The sequence below is a fragment of the Nannobrachium achirus genome, assembly GCF_963921795.1.
Source record: "Nannobrachium achirus genome assembly, chromosome: 6".
NCBI lineage: Eukaryota > Metazoa > Chordata > Actinopteri > Myctophiformes > Myctophidae > Nannobrachium > Nannobrachium achirus.
In genome coordinates, this window is record NC_137815.1 from 15,147,455 (window position 1) to 15,161,018 (window position 13,564).

Genomic DNA, 13,564 nt, shown 5'->3' on the forward strand with positions numbered 1-13,564 from the left:
CACCCCTACTTCCCTCGGGTATGGTCTTGCTAAGACAGCGTTGTTTTGTTTGGTTGTTTTGTTGCTCTCCGGCGTGTCCGCCTTCCTTTGCCGTCCGGGCCGTGGCTAGAAGTGCAAAGACTCGATGCAGTGGTTCCTAGCTTAGCCTATGCCCAGGCCATGGCGAGACCACGCAGCTGGGTAGGTCTGCATCCAGAAAGGTAGGAACCATTGCAGCGAGTGTGTTATAACCCGGACGGTAAAGGAAGACTCACACCCCACATTAAATGCGCCTGATTTATAATAATAAAATTAATAGTAGGATTAAACGGTGTGATGTCATTGTTCAGTCTTACTGTCTAACATGTTTATTTAGTATATCTAGTTAACATAAATAATATAAATTCTTCCAATGGAACATAAAAAAAAAAAAAAAAAAACACACTTAGAAAAAAAGAGACCCCAAAGGGGGTTGTTGACTATGGGGTCCCAGACTTTAACTATGGGAGCTAAGACCCCACTGGCTCCCACATAACTCGAACTCTGTGCGTGCGTGTCTGCGCATGCACGCGTGCATGCATGCACGCACGTGTGTCTGTCCCTGTCCAGTTCATCCGGGCACCTGTGTGTGTATGTGTGTGCGTATGCTAGTCCAGTTGAGGTGAATCAGGTGTTGGGGGGTTTGTGTTTGTTAAGGAGCCTAATGGCAGAGGGGATGAAACTGGCACTGGCCTTTGCCTTCTTGAATATAGAGGCATCATATCTCCTACCAGAGGGCAGGATCTTGAAGCAGGTGCTGAGGTTATGAGTTGGGTCTCTCGCGATCTTTGCTGCTTTTTTCACTGTCCTCTGGTCGTATAGATGCTGAAGGGCAGAGCACTGCATCCCACAGAGCTTAGACCCCACTGAGGTTACCCTCCGCAGCTTAGCCTTGTTGGCCTCTGAGAGAGCCCCGTACCAAGCCAGGAAGGAGAAGGTAAGGAGGCTCTCTATATGGCAGATGTAAAAGCTGCGAAGGATGGGGGGGGAAACATCCATGTATCTCAGCCTCCGTAGGAGGTAGGTCCACTGCTGACACTTTGAGAAGATGGCCTGTGTGTTATCATTAAAGGTCAACCCGCTATCAATAGTGGTCCCAAGATATTTATAGCAGCTGACCCTCTCCACCAGCTCTCCACCCAGTGTCAGCTGAGGAACAGGGTCATCATCCTTCCTCCGGGGCCTTATGAGAAGCTCTTTAGTCTTCTTCACGTTCAGCCGGAGGTAGTGCTCCTCACACCACTGGTGGAGCTTCTCTGCTTCCTCTTCAAAGTGAGCAGGGCAGTTTGAGGTGTCCACCAGAGCAGTATCGTCCGCAAACTTCACAGCCATGCTCGCACTGTCCGAGCCCCTCAGGTTGTTAGTATAGAGGGAGAACAGGACTGGGGAAATCACTGTCCCCTGGGGTGCACCAGTAGATGTAATCAGGACAGAAGACGAGGAGTTGCTGACCTTCACAAACTGCTCCCTTTTAAGGAGGAAGTCCATTATCCAGAGGATCATGTGAGGATCCACCTGGAGATCTTTCAGCTTGGTGCATAGGATGTGGGGCTGCATGCAGTTAAAAGCAGAGGAAAAGTCTACGAACAGGATCCTGATGTATGCCTGTGCTGTCTCCAGTTGACTGTAGGTGGTGTTTAGTACAGTTATCACTGCATCCTCCACTGATCGGTTTGCCCTGTAGGCAAACTGCAATGGGTCAAGAGTGGAACTGACTTGTGTGAGGATGCGTGGTAGCAGTAGTCTCTCCAGGCACTTTACTAGGACTGATGTCAGGGCCACAGGTCTGTAGTCGTTCAGCTCCAAAGGACGGTTGGTCTTGGGAATGGGTCTTATTTCTGAACGTTTCCACAGTGTAGGGATGGTGTTCTCCTGAAGAGAGCGGTTGAAGAGTTGACAGAGGACACTGGACAGCTCCTCCATGCATTCCTTCACCACTCTCCCTTTAATGAGGTCAGGCCCTGGGGACTTGGATGGATTAATACTCCTCAGGACCTTCCTCACCTCCTGCTCTGTGATGGGGACTGGCTGACTCTGCGCCTCATTGATCTCCTGCAGGAGTTCGTTCCTCAGCCTCTCTGATGTTGCGCTGAAGTCGTGGGTGTCAAACCGACAGTAAAAGGAGTTCAGGTCGGCGACGAATGCTGCCTCCTCTCCTTCCCTCCTTTCTGTGGTGGTCTTTGCTGGGGCTTTCCCTGTGAGGACATTAAGTCCTTGCCAGGCCTGCCTCAGGTTGCCAGAGTGGAACATGGCCTCCACACGTTCTTTATGGCGCCTCTTAGCCTGGGCCACCTCCTTTTTTATTGCTGCTTGTGCTGCCCTCCCCTCCTCTCTATTCCCAGCAGCAAAGGCTCTGTTCTTAGCCTCCACTGCTTTTCTCAGATCAGTTGTGAACCACGGCTTGTTGTTTGGGAAATGCTTAACAGTCTTAGTTGGAATTAGCATACTCTCACAGAATGTAATATATGAGGTTACTGCTGTGACGGACTGTTCGAGGGAGTGGTCCTGGGTGAAGACCTGCCAGTCTGTGCAGGCAAAGCAGCCCTGAAGGCTCTGTATGGCCTCACTGGACCACACCTGCACTGTTTTCCTTTTAACCTTCTCCTGCTTCAGCTTTTGTTTGTATGTGGGCAGCAGCTGAACAGCAAAGTGATCTGAAGTGCCTACTTTTGGTTTCTGTATGGATTTATAGGCCCCTGTGACATTACTATAACACAAGTCCAGTATCCTCTCTTCCCTTGTGTTACATGTAACATGCTGCTCGTATGTAGGCAGCACATTATCTAGTCTACAAGAGTTAAAATCCCCCAATATAATTTTTGGAGCACCAGGGGAGGCCGTTTCTAGCTTATCAATGCATTGGTATACTGTCTGAGCAGCCCTAGTTGCATTAGCATATGGTGGAATATAAACACCTGTTACAATCACCTGTCCATATTCTCTGGGTAGATAAAATGGGCGCAGGGAAATTGACAACAGTTCAAGCTCATCCGTGCATATTTTGTCTTTAACATGCACAGAAGAGCACCAGCGTTCATTTATATAGAAACATATCCCACCTCCTGATTCCTTCACTGTGCTGTTCAGGTCTCTGTCCGCCCGTATTGGGCCCATAAAGCCGTGTAACTGAAGAATGTCATTGTTTGACTCCTCAGTTAACCAGCTTTCTGTAAAACAGAGAATACAGGCATCCCTGTATTCTTTAAAGTATCGGATGTTAATGTGTAGGGCTTCCATCTTGGAGCATAATGACCTGACATTGGCGAGGATGATCGTCGGGAGCGGTAGTTTTGTTTTGCGTCTTTGGAGTTTCCTCCGTATTCCACCCCGCTTGCCTCTCTTCCTTCTCTGCTCGCGGAACACCTCTCTCCGTGTACCACCGCGGAGCTCCTCTCTCTGTCCACCTCCGCGGTGCGGCTCTCTCCGTGTACCACCGCGGAGCTCCTCTCTCTGTCCACGGCCGCAGATCGGCTCTCTCCGTGTGCCGCGGCCGCCGCGGTGCGGCTCTCTCTGTCCCCCGCCGCGCACCGGCTCTCTCCGTGTTGTGCCGCCGTGGTGCGGCTCTCTCCGCCCGCGGGACACTTCGTCTCGCCGGTGATGTTGGTGTACATGCTTTCTGATCCCCAGTGGTAATGTATCAAGGTCTATATTTCCCTCTCCATGTTGTCTAATCCCGAGGAGTTGCTCTCTAGTGTAGGAGATGTGTTGCTGTTCCCCCGTTTCCTCATTTGGGCGTTCAGGTCCCGTGACAAAACTTTGTCCCTTCATTTCCAATTCAATATACCTTTTTGAGGATCGAAGCACTATAGTGCTAACAAACAGCTAGCAACCTAAACTGGACATAAAAAACAATAAACGTGGTACACACTAACAAACAACAAATGCTTTGACCGTCGCGAGTCGCCAGCAGTGCAGCGCCTCCGATTGGAATTCAGGCCTTGTATGTTTTTTGGATGTTAGATGTTCAAAACGGGTCCTATGACAACAGGTATAATGAGGTTTGGACGCAGACAGACAGATACAGATATCTCCATATATGGGCATAAATGGACACAGGCAAACAGATGTTCAAAACGGGTCCTATGACAACAGGTATAATGAGGTTTGCATTAAAGGGGGAACCGGCACTGTGTCTGCAACACAGTTGGAGGCACAGACAGATACTCTATATATGGGCATAAAATGGACGCAGATAGACAGATATCTCCATATATGGGCATAAAATGGACCCAGATTGCAGACAGACAGATACAGATATCTCCATATATGGACATAAATGGACAGAGGCAAACAGATGGTCAAAGATCTCCATATATGGGCATAAAATGGTCGCAGACAGACAGATACAGATATCTCCATATATGGGCATAAATGGACACAGGCAAACAGATGTTCAAAACGGGTCCTATGACAACAGGTATAATGAGGTTTGGACGCAGACAGACAGATACAGATATCTCCATATATGGGCATAAATGGACACAGGCAAACAGATGTTCAAAACGGGTCCTATGACAACAGGTATAATGAGGTTTGCATTAAAGGGGGAACCGGCACTGTGTCTGCAACACAGTTGGAGGCACAGACAGATACTCCATATATGGGCATAAAATGGACGCAGATAGACAGATATCTCCATATATGGGCATAAAATGGACCCAGAACTATAACTGCAGTGATCTCCATATATGGACATAAAATGGACGCAGACAGACAGACAGACAGATACAGATATCTCCATATATGGGCATAAATGGACACAGGCAGACAGATGGTCAAAACGGGTCTTATGAAAACAGGTATAATGGGGTTTGCATTAAAGGGCGGGGCATTCATTCCCTATTTACATTGTTCCGAGTTGGCCAGGTCGCCGACTAGACGAGCTTCTAGTATTTTAAATGGGCAGAATTACGAAAGCCAGCCTATTATGTTACAAACTATAATCTGGCTGTCATCTTCCTACCCAAGATGCACTGCGCTTTCTCTTTCTATTTATCTCCTCTGCCTGATCCAGAGGATTAAACTAATTAAAACATATATTTTCGGGGGAAAACTACTGTTTTGCTATGTAACTACTGTACTTTTTTCTTCCCTTTTTATTAATATCAGGTAGATGTGTTTTTTTTGGTACTTTATATAGCTGTAATGAGGCTATGAAAAATCTTTTCCCCCCATCCACTTCCACTATAAAATAATCTGCAATGGTGATTCTAAATTAACATATATTTTCGGGGGAAACCCCCTGTTTTGCAATGTAACTACTGTACCTTTGTCTTCCCTTTTTATTAATATCACCTAGATGTTTTTCCTTTGGTACTTTAAATTGCAATAATGAGGCAATGAAAATACCCTCTCCCCCCATTCACTGCCACTGTAAAAACAATCTGCCCAGGGTCATTTGTACCACCATAGTAACAGGGCAGAATGGGGCGGGATTTGACAATCAGTGAATTATGGGGCAGCGGCGCCACAGCCCCGTTATCAACTCCAGGGACGTGTTACCTGTTACCAGGTAAATAGGAGCTTCTGAGGCCACCGCTGAGCGATATTACTACATATCCCATGATGCAACTCGGCCGCCAGCATCAGTAAGCGTCTAATCTCCATAGGCTCCGGTTCATTGCTGATGCAAAGAAACAGCTTTATCTCGGAATCTACTTCCACAAACGCAGAGAACCGTTTTTTTCTTTTTTTTTTCACAGTCATAGTCCACTTGCCAGAATGTGAACCCTGGCATGTTGAGTACACCAATGTTTTATGTTAGAAATGTTGAGTAAGGGTCCCTAGCATGTAGAAACTGCTGGATGCTAACTTGCATATGTTGAGCAATTTTCATAATTTTCATAATTAGCTTTAATTAGCATAATCACCTATAATAATGGAAAATATGTCAAAAACTGATTGGCCGATTTGAACAATATTGGAGTGGTTTTGGGGGTTATTGAGGATGCTGAATCAATTTCTGACATTTTCTAAATTCAAAATGGCCGTTTTACACCGGAAATGGCCATATACTAACTTAAATTGGGATGATTTTTATACCTTTTTGTTGATTTTCCAAATGATGAAGTGACTATTTTTGATAGGCTATTGTGGCAGTCATTGTTCTAATCATTAGTGTGGATTGTCTATATTTGGCTTTTGAAATGCAGATAATGTATAAGCATATAAATAACCACATTTATAATTTAATTCAAAATCAACTAAAAAGTATCAAAATCACCCCAATTTAAGTTAGTATATGGCCATTTCCGGTTTAAAACGGCCGTTTTGAACCACTCCAATATTGTTCAAATGATAGATGCTTTATTTGTCCTTGCGGAAATTCTTTTTGCACCAAGCAGTCATCAGGACACAAAAACACAACACATAATACACAATACATGAATGACAAGACAAAACTCATAATTCACTGACAACATGATACACACCACAATACATGAATGACAAGACAAACTCACAATTCACTGACAACATGATACAAAACGAGAATACCAGTCATAACATTTCATGCACGGAACTGAGCTGGGGCTTGTTTGTTCAACTACTGTCAATCAGTTTTTTACATATTATCCATATAGGTGATTATGCTAATTAAAGCTAATTATGCTAATTATGCAAATTGCTCAACATATGCAAGTTAGCATCCGGCAGTTTCTAAATGCTGGGGACCCTTACTCAACATTTCTAACATAAAACATTGGTGTACTCAACAGTCTGGGTTCACAATGGGGCTCTATGGGCTGGCAAGTAGACTACCATGAGGATTGGCCGTGGTTAGGATTCTTCATTTCCGTGTGAAAATAAACATACTCGGCCACCATTACAGACCGTGAATTTCCACAACATGGACTCGATTGTGGCTTCTGGGGCTCTTCAAAATAAAGCGTAAGTGAATAGCGGCACTCTATAGCCAAATAATTACCAAAATAATGGCATTCCAAAGTTAAGGGGCATCTATTAGAGTGCACCTCCAACAGTGTTTTCACTTCTGCACAATAGCGAAATGTTGAAGAGTATGTCACAGAACTGGTGGCTGCAACCCACGACTTACACAGCTCTGGGTAGACCACTCGTCCTGGTGGAAATATGCACTCCGCCGAGTCCCTCTTTCTAGTTATGTATCTGCTGTGCTTAATGCAATGCAGGTCTGTTTTCAGTTCATGCAGAGCTGATTCTTTGTTCAAATCTTTCTGTCTGTGAGTCAAATTTCTTATGGGTGCTGCTAGTAGGCCAAGGAAGCAACACCTTGAAATTACTTTCGTGTTATCTATTTTTGAACATTTTAACTTTTAGTCTAGGTCAGTTTTCCAAAAATCTTAACCCCGAAGGCAAATCGTGTTAATTTATGGCATACATGTTTCCTAGGGGTATTAAGGTGTGCTGAATCCAAATCTGCTGTATGCCCAGCTCAGAAATGGCCGCTAAGCCCTCAAAATGGAACATTTAAAGATGGTGGCCACCACTATGCTTAAAAGTGCCAATATCTCGGCTTCCAAGCCACGTGTGTGTGTGTGTGTGTGTGTGTGTGTGTGTGTGTGTGTGTGTGTGTGTGTGTGTGTGTGTGTGTGTGTGTGTGTGTGTGTGTGTGTGTGTGTGTGTGTGTGTGTGTGTGTGCTTGTGTGTATGCTTGCTTAGACATGGGTCTGCACGTGTGTGTGGTGTGTCCTGTCATTTTGTTCTGTTGCTGTTGGTAGTCATGGTTGCCAGTTCCCACCTGATATCATGTGGGAGTTCAGACTCATCCAGACCATAATGAATAACTGATAGCTTGCATAACGTCTTCAGGCTCGGACTTAAATCTAAGATGTACAGATCATCAGACATTGTATGGTCTGCTATGCATCCTCCAAAGATGATGATACGACCTCCCACCATGCAACAGCACATCCCACACATCTTACAGGGGTCTTTCCCCTTGGGCTCAACCTGCTTCCAGGAGAAGGTCTCTGGACTGAAATTCCACAATTCATTGAAGTACTGGTTCCCATTCCAGCCACCAAATACATACAGCTCTCCATTGTAGGCAAAGGCTGAATGACTTGAACGTTCTTCTGGGAGAAGCTGTGCAGAAAGTGTCTTCAGCCAGCAGTTGGTCTCTGTGTCAAACACAGAATTGTTGTTTAAGCTCTCCTGGCTCCTCAAGCCCCCAAATACAAACATATATGTTCCAATGATGGTGGCAGAGTGGCAGAGGGAAGCAGGTGGTGTAGTTCCGCTGATGTTAATTAAAGACCAGACCATTATGCTGGTGTCCAACTTGTACATGTCATTAGTACATCCAGTCAGCTGGATCCATCCTCCATACACATACATGACCTTCTCCAGGACACAGGCCGAGTGGTGGACCCTTGCTTCTGGAATAAACCCAGAAATATTGGGTTTGAACCAACTGTGGGCGTCAACATCAAAGGCATAAAGAACGTTGCAGTAAGGATATCCTCCTCCCCAGATGCAGACAATTTTTTCTACCAGCACAGCTGTGTGGCCATAGCGCCCGGAGGGAACCTCAATGGGGCTTTGTCCTCTTCCATTTGTCACTGGGGGCAACTTCCTCCAACGCAAAGACAATGTGTTGAAGATGTGGACTTCAATCTGACCACTGTTGTTCAGGTAGTGTTTGTATCCTCCAAATGAGTACAGCTTGTGTCCGACTAGCACAGCAGCACAGTAGGAATCCTTAGGTGCTCCTTTCCGATGTATCGTCCAGTGAATCATTTTACACTCCAGCACCGCTGTGAATAAGTGCAACAGATTTACAGGATTTGTTGATAATCAACAGCTGAACTTGTTGGAATAGTTGTTGAATGACATTTGGTTTATTCGACCGTTTACTTTTAAAGACCAGTACATTGGTTGCGATGACAATGTTGTGATGTCAAATGCGTGATGATGTAATTATGTAGTATTTGGAATTTCCATCCATCCAGACTAGAGAGGACTGGTGGATCCCAGTCAACTAGACTGTCATGATTACACCCACACACATTGTGTGCAGCGTTGAAGTGACTTAACACCTGAGGCAGATTATGTCTTCAAAACAGGTTTCTGAAAAACATATGTTGCAATATGAGTGGTGCTTAAATTGAAATTATAATTATATATTTGGACCCCCATCTGAAAATGTTTAGTTCCATGGACCCCCAAGAGATATTTTTTCACTTTAAAAAATACATGTATTCAAAGATTTGCCCAAACTTTAACGATTTGTCAAAAATAGCAGACCTACAAGCTCATTTGCGGCACAAAATGACGCACTATGAGGGGCGGCAGTGGCATAGGGTCACGTAGGAAATCGGACCAATTCCCCAGCAGTTTGTTCTGACCAGCCATCTTATATATCCCCTTATGTATCCCTTGCCCCTTCTGACTTATTTTCCAGCCGTAGATTATCAAACAGAAAGGGAGGGTATGGTGCTCATTTCCACCTCTGTGTTGCATGGCTATATACTATACTGTAATCGAGAGAAAGCTTCCAACAACCATCTTTCAACATTGAGATGTGCCCTGGCTGCTTACCCTTGGGCATCTTGAGGCAGTCAGTTCTATTTGATGGACTCATGAATGGAGTGTCTGTGGTCCCTGATCTTAAGGTACTTGTTGTACTGATCTCCACCCACTGACTCCACAGTGCAGACTGTGTTAACCACTGACTGTTATATAATGACACATTTGTGTACATAATTATTGGGAACATAAGTTATCGGATAAAGTTGGTTGGAAAAATATTCACCAATATATGACAATGTATACATGAGTTTTAAGCGGTTTCCTCACATTTGATTTCAAATCAGAATATCTATTTTGGAGAAGAAAAAAAAAGTTTCTACCTTGTTTAGTCAAAAAGATGCTTTGTAATATATTCCAGCATAGTGGTGGCCGCCATCTTTAAATTGTCCACTTTGAGGGCTTAGCAGCCATTTTTGAGCTTGGCATACAGCAGATTTGGATTCAGCACATTTTAATACCCCTAGAAAACATGTATGCCATAAATTAACACGATTTGCCTTCAGCACTTTAAACAAGCACTTTTTCTGAAATCCTGTCTAGTCTATTTTCTAAAATGTTACACTGGGAGTCAGTGGTGGTCAGATTGGCCAGATTGGGGGACGGAGATACTCCCAAACCTAACCTCAGTAAAACTAACGCTGGTGAATGCTAACCTGGTGAATGTTAAACTGGTCGGAACAACCGGACTGAAAGACCTGCAAAAAACACTCTCCCGACACATGGAAGCCAATCAAGCCATTGCCAATATTAGACCCTGTCTTGTTTTTCCTTCTTCATTGGAAGGGCCTCTTATTAGCGATCTGAAAGCCATCAACACGTGAGAACGTGGACGAGCGATGTCAAAACAGGAGATAAGAACAGGGAGAGGGAGGACTCGGGAACACATGACCTGACCAAGTAAAGACAAACGTTCACCAAGCTTCAGGGCACTGTTGACCTTTTTTAGTTTGGAGTCCAACTTGGAACAAAGATTTCTTGATGTCAGAGAAGAGCGCTGAAGTGCTGCTTGTGTTTATGCTGCGTGATGTAACCCTGGCCAGGCCCGTGCACTCGCTCAAGTGTGTTGACGGTGGAGTGTAGGACAGTTGCTGAGGCCAGTTAAAAACACCGCGTGGAGAGGCTTTCGCCTGCGTCATAAACACTGTGGCTTGCACCCAGTGCTGGGGAAAAGAAAATACTCATATATTTTAAGTAAGAGTATCAATACTGCTATGTAGAAATACTCTGTTTCAAGTAAAAGTTCGGAATTCAAAATGTACTTCACTAAAAGTACAACAGTATTTATAAAGTAAGTATTTAAAGTAGACCTACTAAAAGTTGAAAGTAGGTCAAATTTCACACGTTTTCAAATGTATTAAAATGTATAAAAATTTAAATCTTTTGAAAATACCTGTAGCTGCTACCGTATGCAAGCTCACAATGCGTCGCAATGCAACACATGGCCTAAATGTATATGGGGCTGAAGTGGTTATGTTTTATACTAATCATTAATGAGGTGTAGTACAAACAATTGGAAATACTCCAGTAAAATAAAAGTACCTCAAAATTGTACTTAAGTACAGTACTTTAGTACATGCAGGGGCGTCAATTGGGTATGGCAGGGGTATGCAGCTGCCATACCCTGGGTCCAGGGGGGAAATAAAAGTTAACAGCTGTACTTCTTGAAATAAATGTATCATGCCTGTTGCTAAGGTATGGCAACATGACAAAACACCAGTCATGTTGCCATACCTTAGCTTTTTTGAACTGACGCCACTGAGTACATGTACTTAGTTATTCTTTCTACCAGTGCTTACGCCAGCTGGTCTGCATCCCTCTTCATTGAGTTGAACACTGTCAAACAAGTGGAATACCTGGAAGTGTTGTTGTGAGCTGAACAGACCTGTGCTTACCAAGAATCTAGCCCAGGGACGTGCTGGCCATTGGGAAAAGCGGGACAAGTCCCGAACGGCCGGTTCATTCCCAGCCAGTCCAGGCCGGCCATTAGGAAAACAATAAAAATAAAATGTCGGCCTTCGTTCCATTTTGGGGGCTGGGCGGCCAACAAAGTAAATCGTCACTGTCGGGCAGAAACCTCGTACCTCCAAGTTTCAAATTGATAAATTTTTTTGCAAAGCAAAGCCCTGCTTCATCATACAAGGCCGTTGCACAAAAGTTTCCACCCGACAACAACGAAATATAACTCATGTACAGTAATTGGCCCACTGGCTTGTCACTTGTCATGATCTGAAATGGCAAATCTTTGTGTAGCAGCAGCGCTATAGAGACTCTTTTTCCCGGGCTGAATCAGGGGCCCAGCATGTCCCTGATCTAGCCTGAGCATTGAAGTGAGTAATTTGAGGATTAGATAATGTTCACAATGTTCCTATGCACACCGACGACATGTATCAATACAAGTTACAAAGTGTGTGAATTGTTAAACAAACTCCGAAGTCAACAGTTTTTTGCTTTTTATTGACTGTTTTTAGCCACTGCTCTACAGAAGTGGCTAACTCTTTTCAGGCCACAATCCTAACCGCAATTTGAACCAGGAACTCCACAAAAGAATCCTATTTGAACCGGGGAACGCCCCCAAAATAATCCTATTTGAACTGGGAAGCACCCAAAAATAATCCTATTTGAACTGGGAACCCCCCAAAATGATCCTATTTGAACTGGGAAGCCCCCAAAAATAATCCTATTTGAACTGGGAACCAAAAATAATCCTATTTGAACTGGGAACCCCCCAAAATGATCCTATTTGAACTGGGAAGCCCCCAAAAATAATCCTATTTGAACTGGGAACCAAAAATAATCCTATTTGAACTGGGAACCCACGAGAAATAGTCCTATTTGAACTGGGAACCCACCAAAATAATCATGTTTGAACTGGGGACCCCCCACCTTGACAAGAACTTGGAATTGTGGGAGTTGAAGTCATTATATTCAATGTTGTTTTTGACAGCACATTTTGATTTAGTTTTAGTCATAGTCTTCTGAATAAAATGACATTTAATTTTAGTCATAATTTAGTCAGCTGAAAAGTTTTAGTTTTAGTCTAATTTTAGTCGATTAAATATCATACGTATTTAGGCCACTAAATCTACAGTTGATTTAGTCAACTGAAATGTATTTTGGCAGGCCTCGATGGCATCGTAATGACTGCTTTACACTTGGTTGGGTGCTGAAAATAGCAGATCTACACAGTCGACAAACATTTTTTCGTCATAGTTTTAGTCGACGAAATCAACACTGATTACATTATATTTGACTCTGTTCCACGGACGATTGCGACGACGCAAACGACCTCCTGGCCTAAGACTCCATGCCCTGGTATAGCAGCACGGCCTCAAGGGGCCGCTTGGGGGCTTTTTGACTCTTTGACCTTGTTCGAAACGATCCAATGTGATTGTGACGCTCGTTGCACACTAAGGTGGTCAAATATAGAAAACCCTTCCTCGTTTTAATGGCACGAAAACACTCAAGATGGAGGAGATATTGATTCTCACGCAGCACAAACTTCTCACTCTGTACCCGTGGCGTGAGTCTTATTTCTTTGGCACGTTTCCTCTAAACGCGCTATAATGAATGCAATGAAAACGTAATTGCATTTCTTCTCAAAAAAATGTCTAAAAATAAGAGCGGTCTGTTTACTGGCCTAGCTATTTTTCCCTCTGTTTCTTGGAAAACATCAATAAAGTGGCTATGGTCAGTTTAACACCCAACACGTTGCGTGAGCGCCCGCAGGTGAACTGTCTTAATTAACCTCCAGCTGTGCTTGGCAGAGCGCCCATAGGGCACTTGGTGCCACTAATTAAACCTTCCAAGCGCGTCTCACGCTGCTCGCTGACCTAGATTGAAAATCGTTTGAACATGAGGAAGAAACATGCCGCTTCAGCCGCTTTTATTCCTAGAAACCACAACTGCACAAAATATTTCACGGTAAGGTCGACGGAGAAGGCATGCATCATGGAAGGCAATTACTTCAAAGGTAGTCTACATGCTCATTATTTTTGGTTATATATATATATATATATATATATATATATATATATAT

General features: G+C 44.0%; 1 protein-coding gene across 1 annotated transcript in view; it reads right to left on the reverse strand.

Moving 5' to 3' along the window:
- adamts9 (ADAM metallopeptidase with thrombospondin type 1 motif, 9) overlaps positions 1–13,564 on the reverse strand; it is a gene marked incomplete at both ends in the record, with an annotated part of 130,630 nt that overhangs the window by 21,431 nt on the left and 95,635 nt on the right. The gene's annotated exons all lie outside the window — the stretch shown is intronic.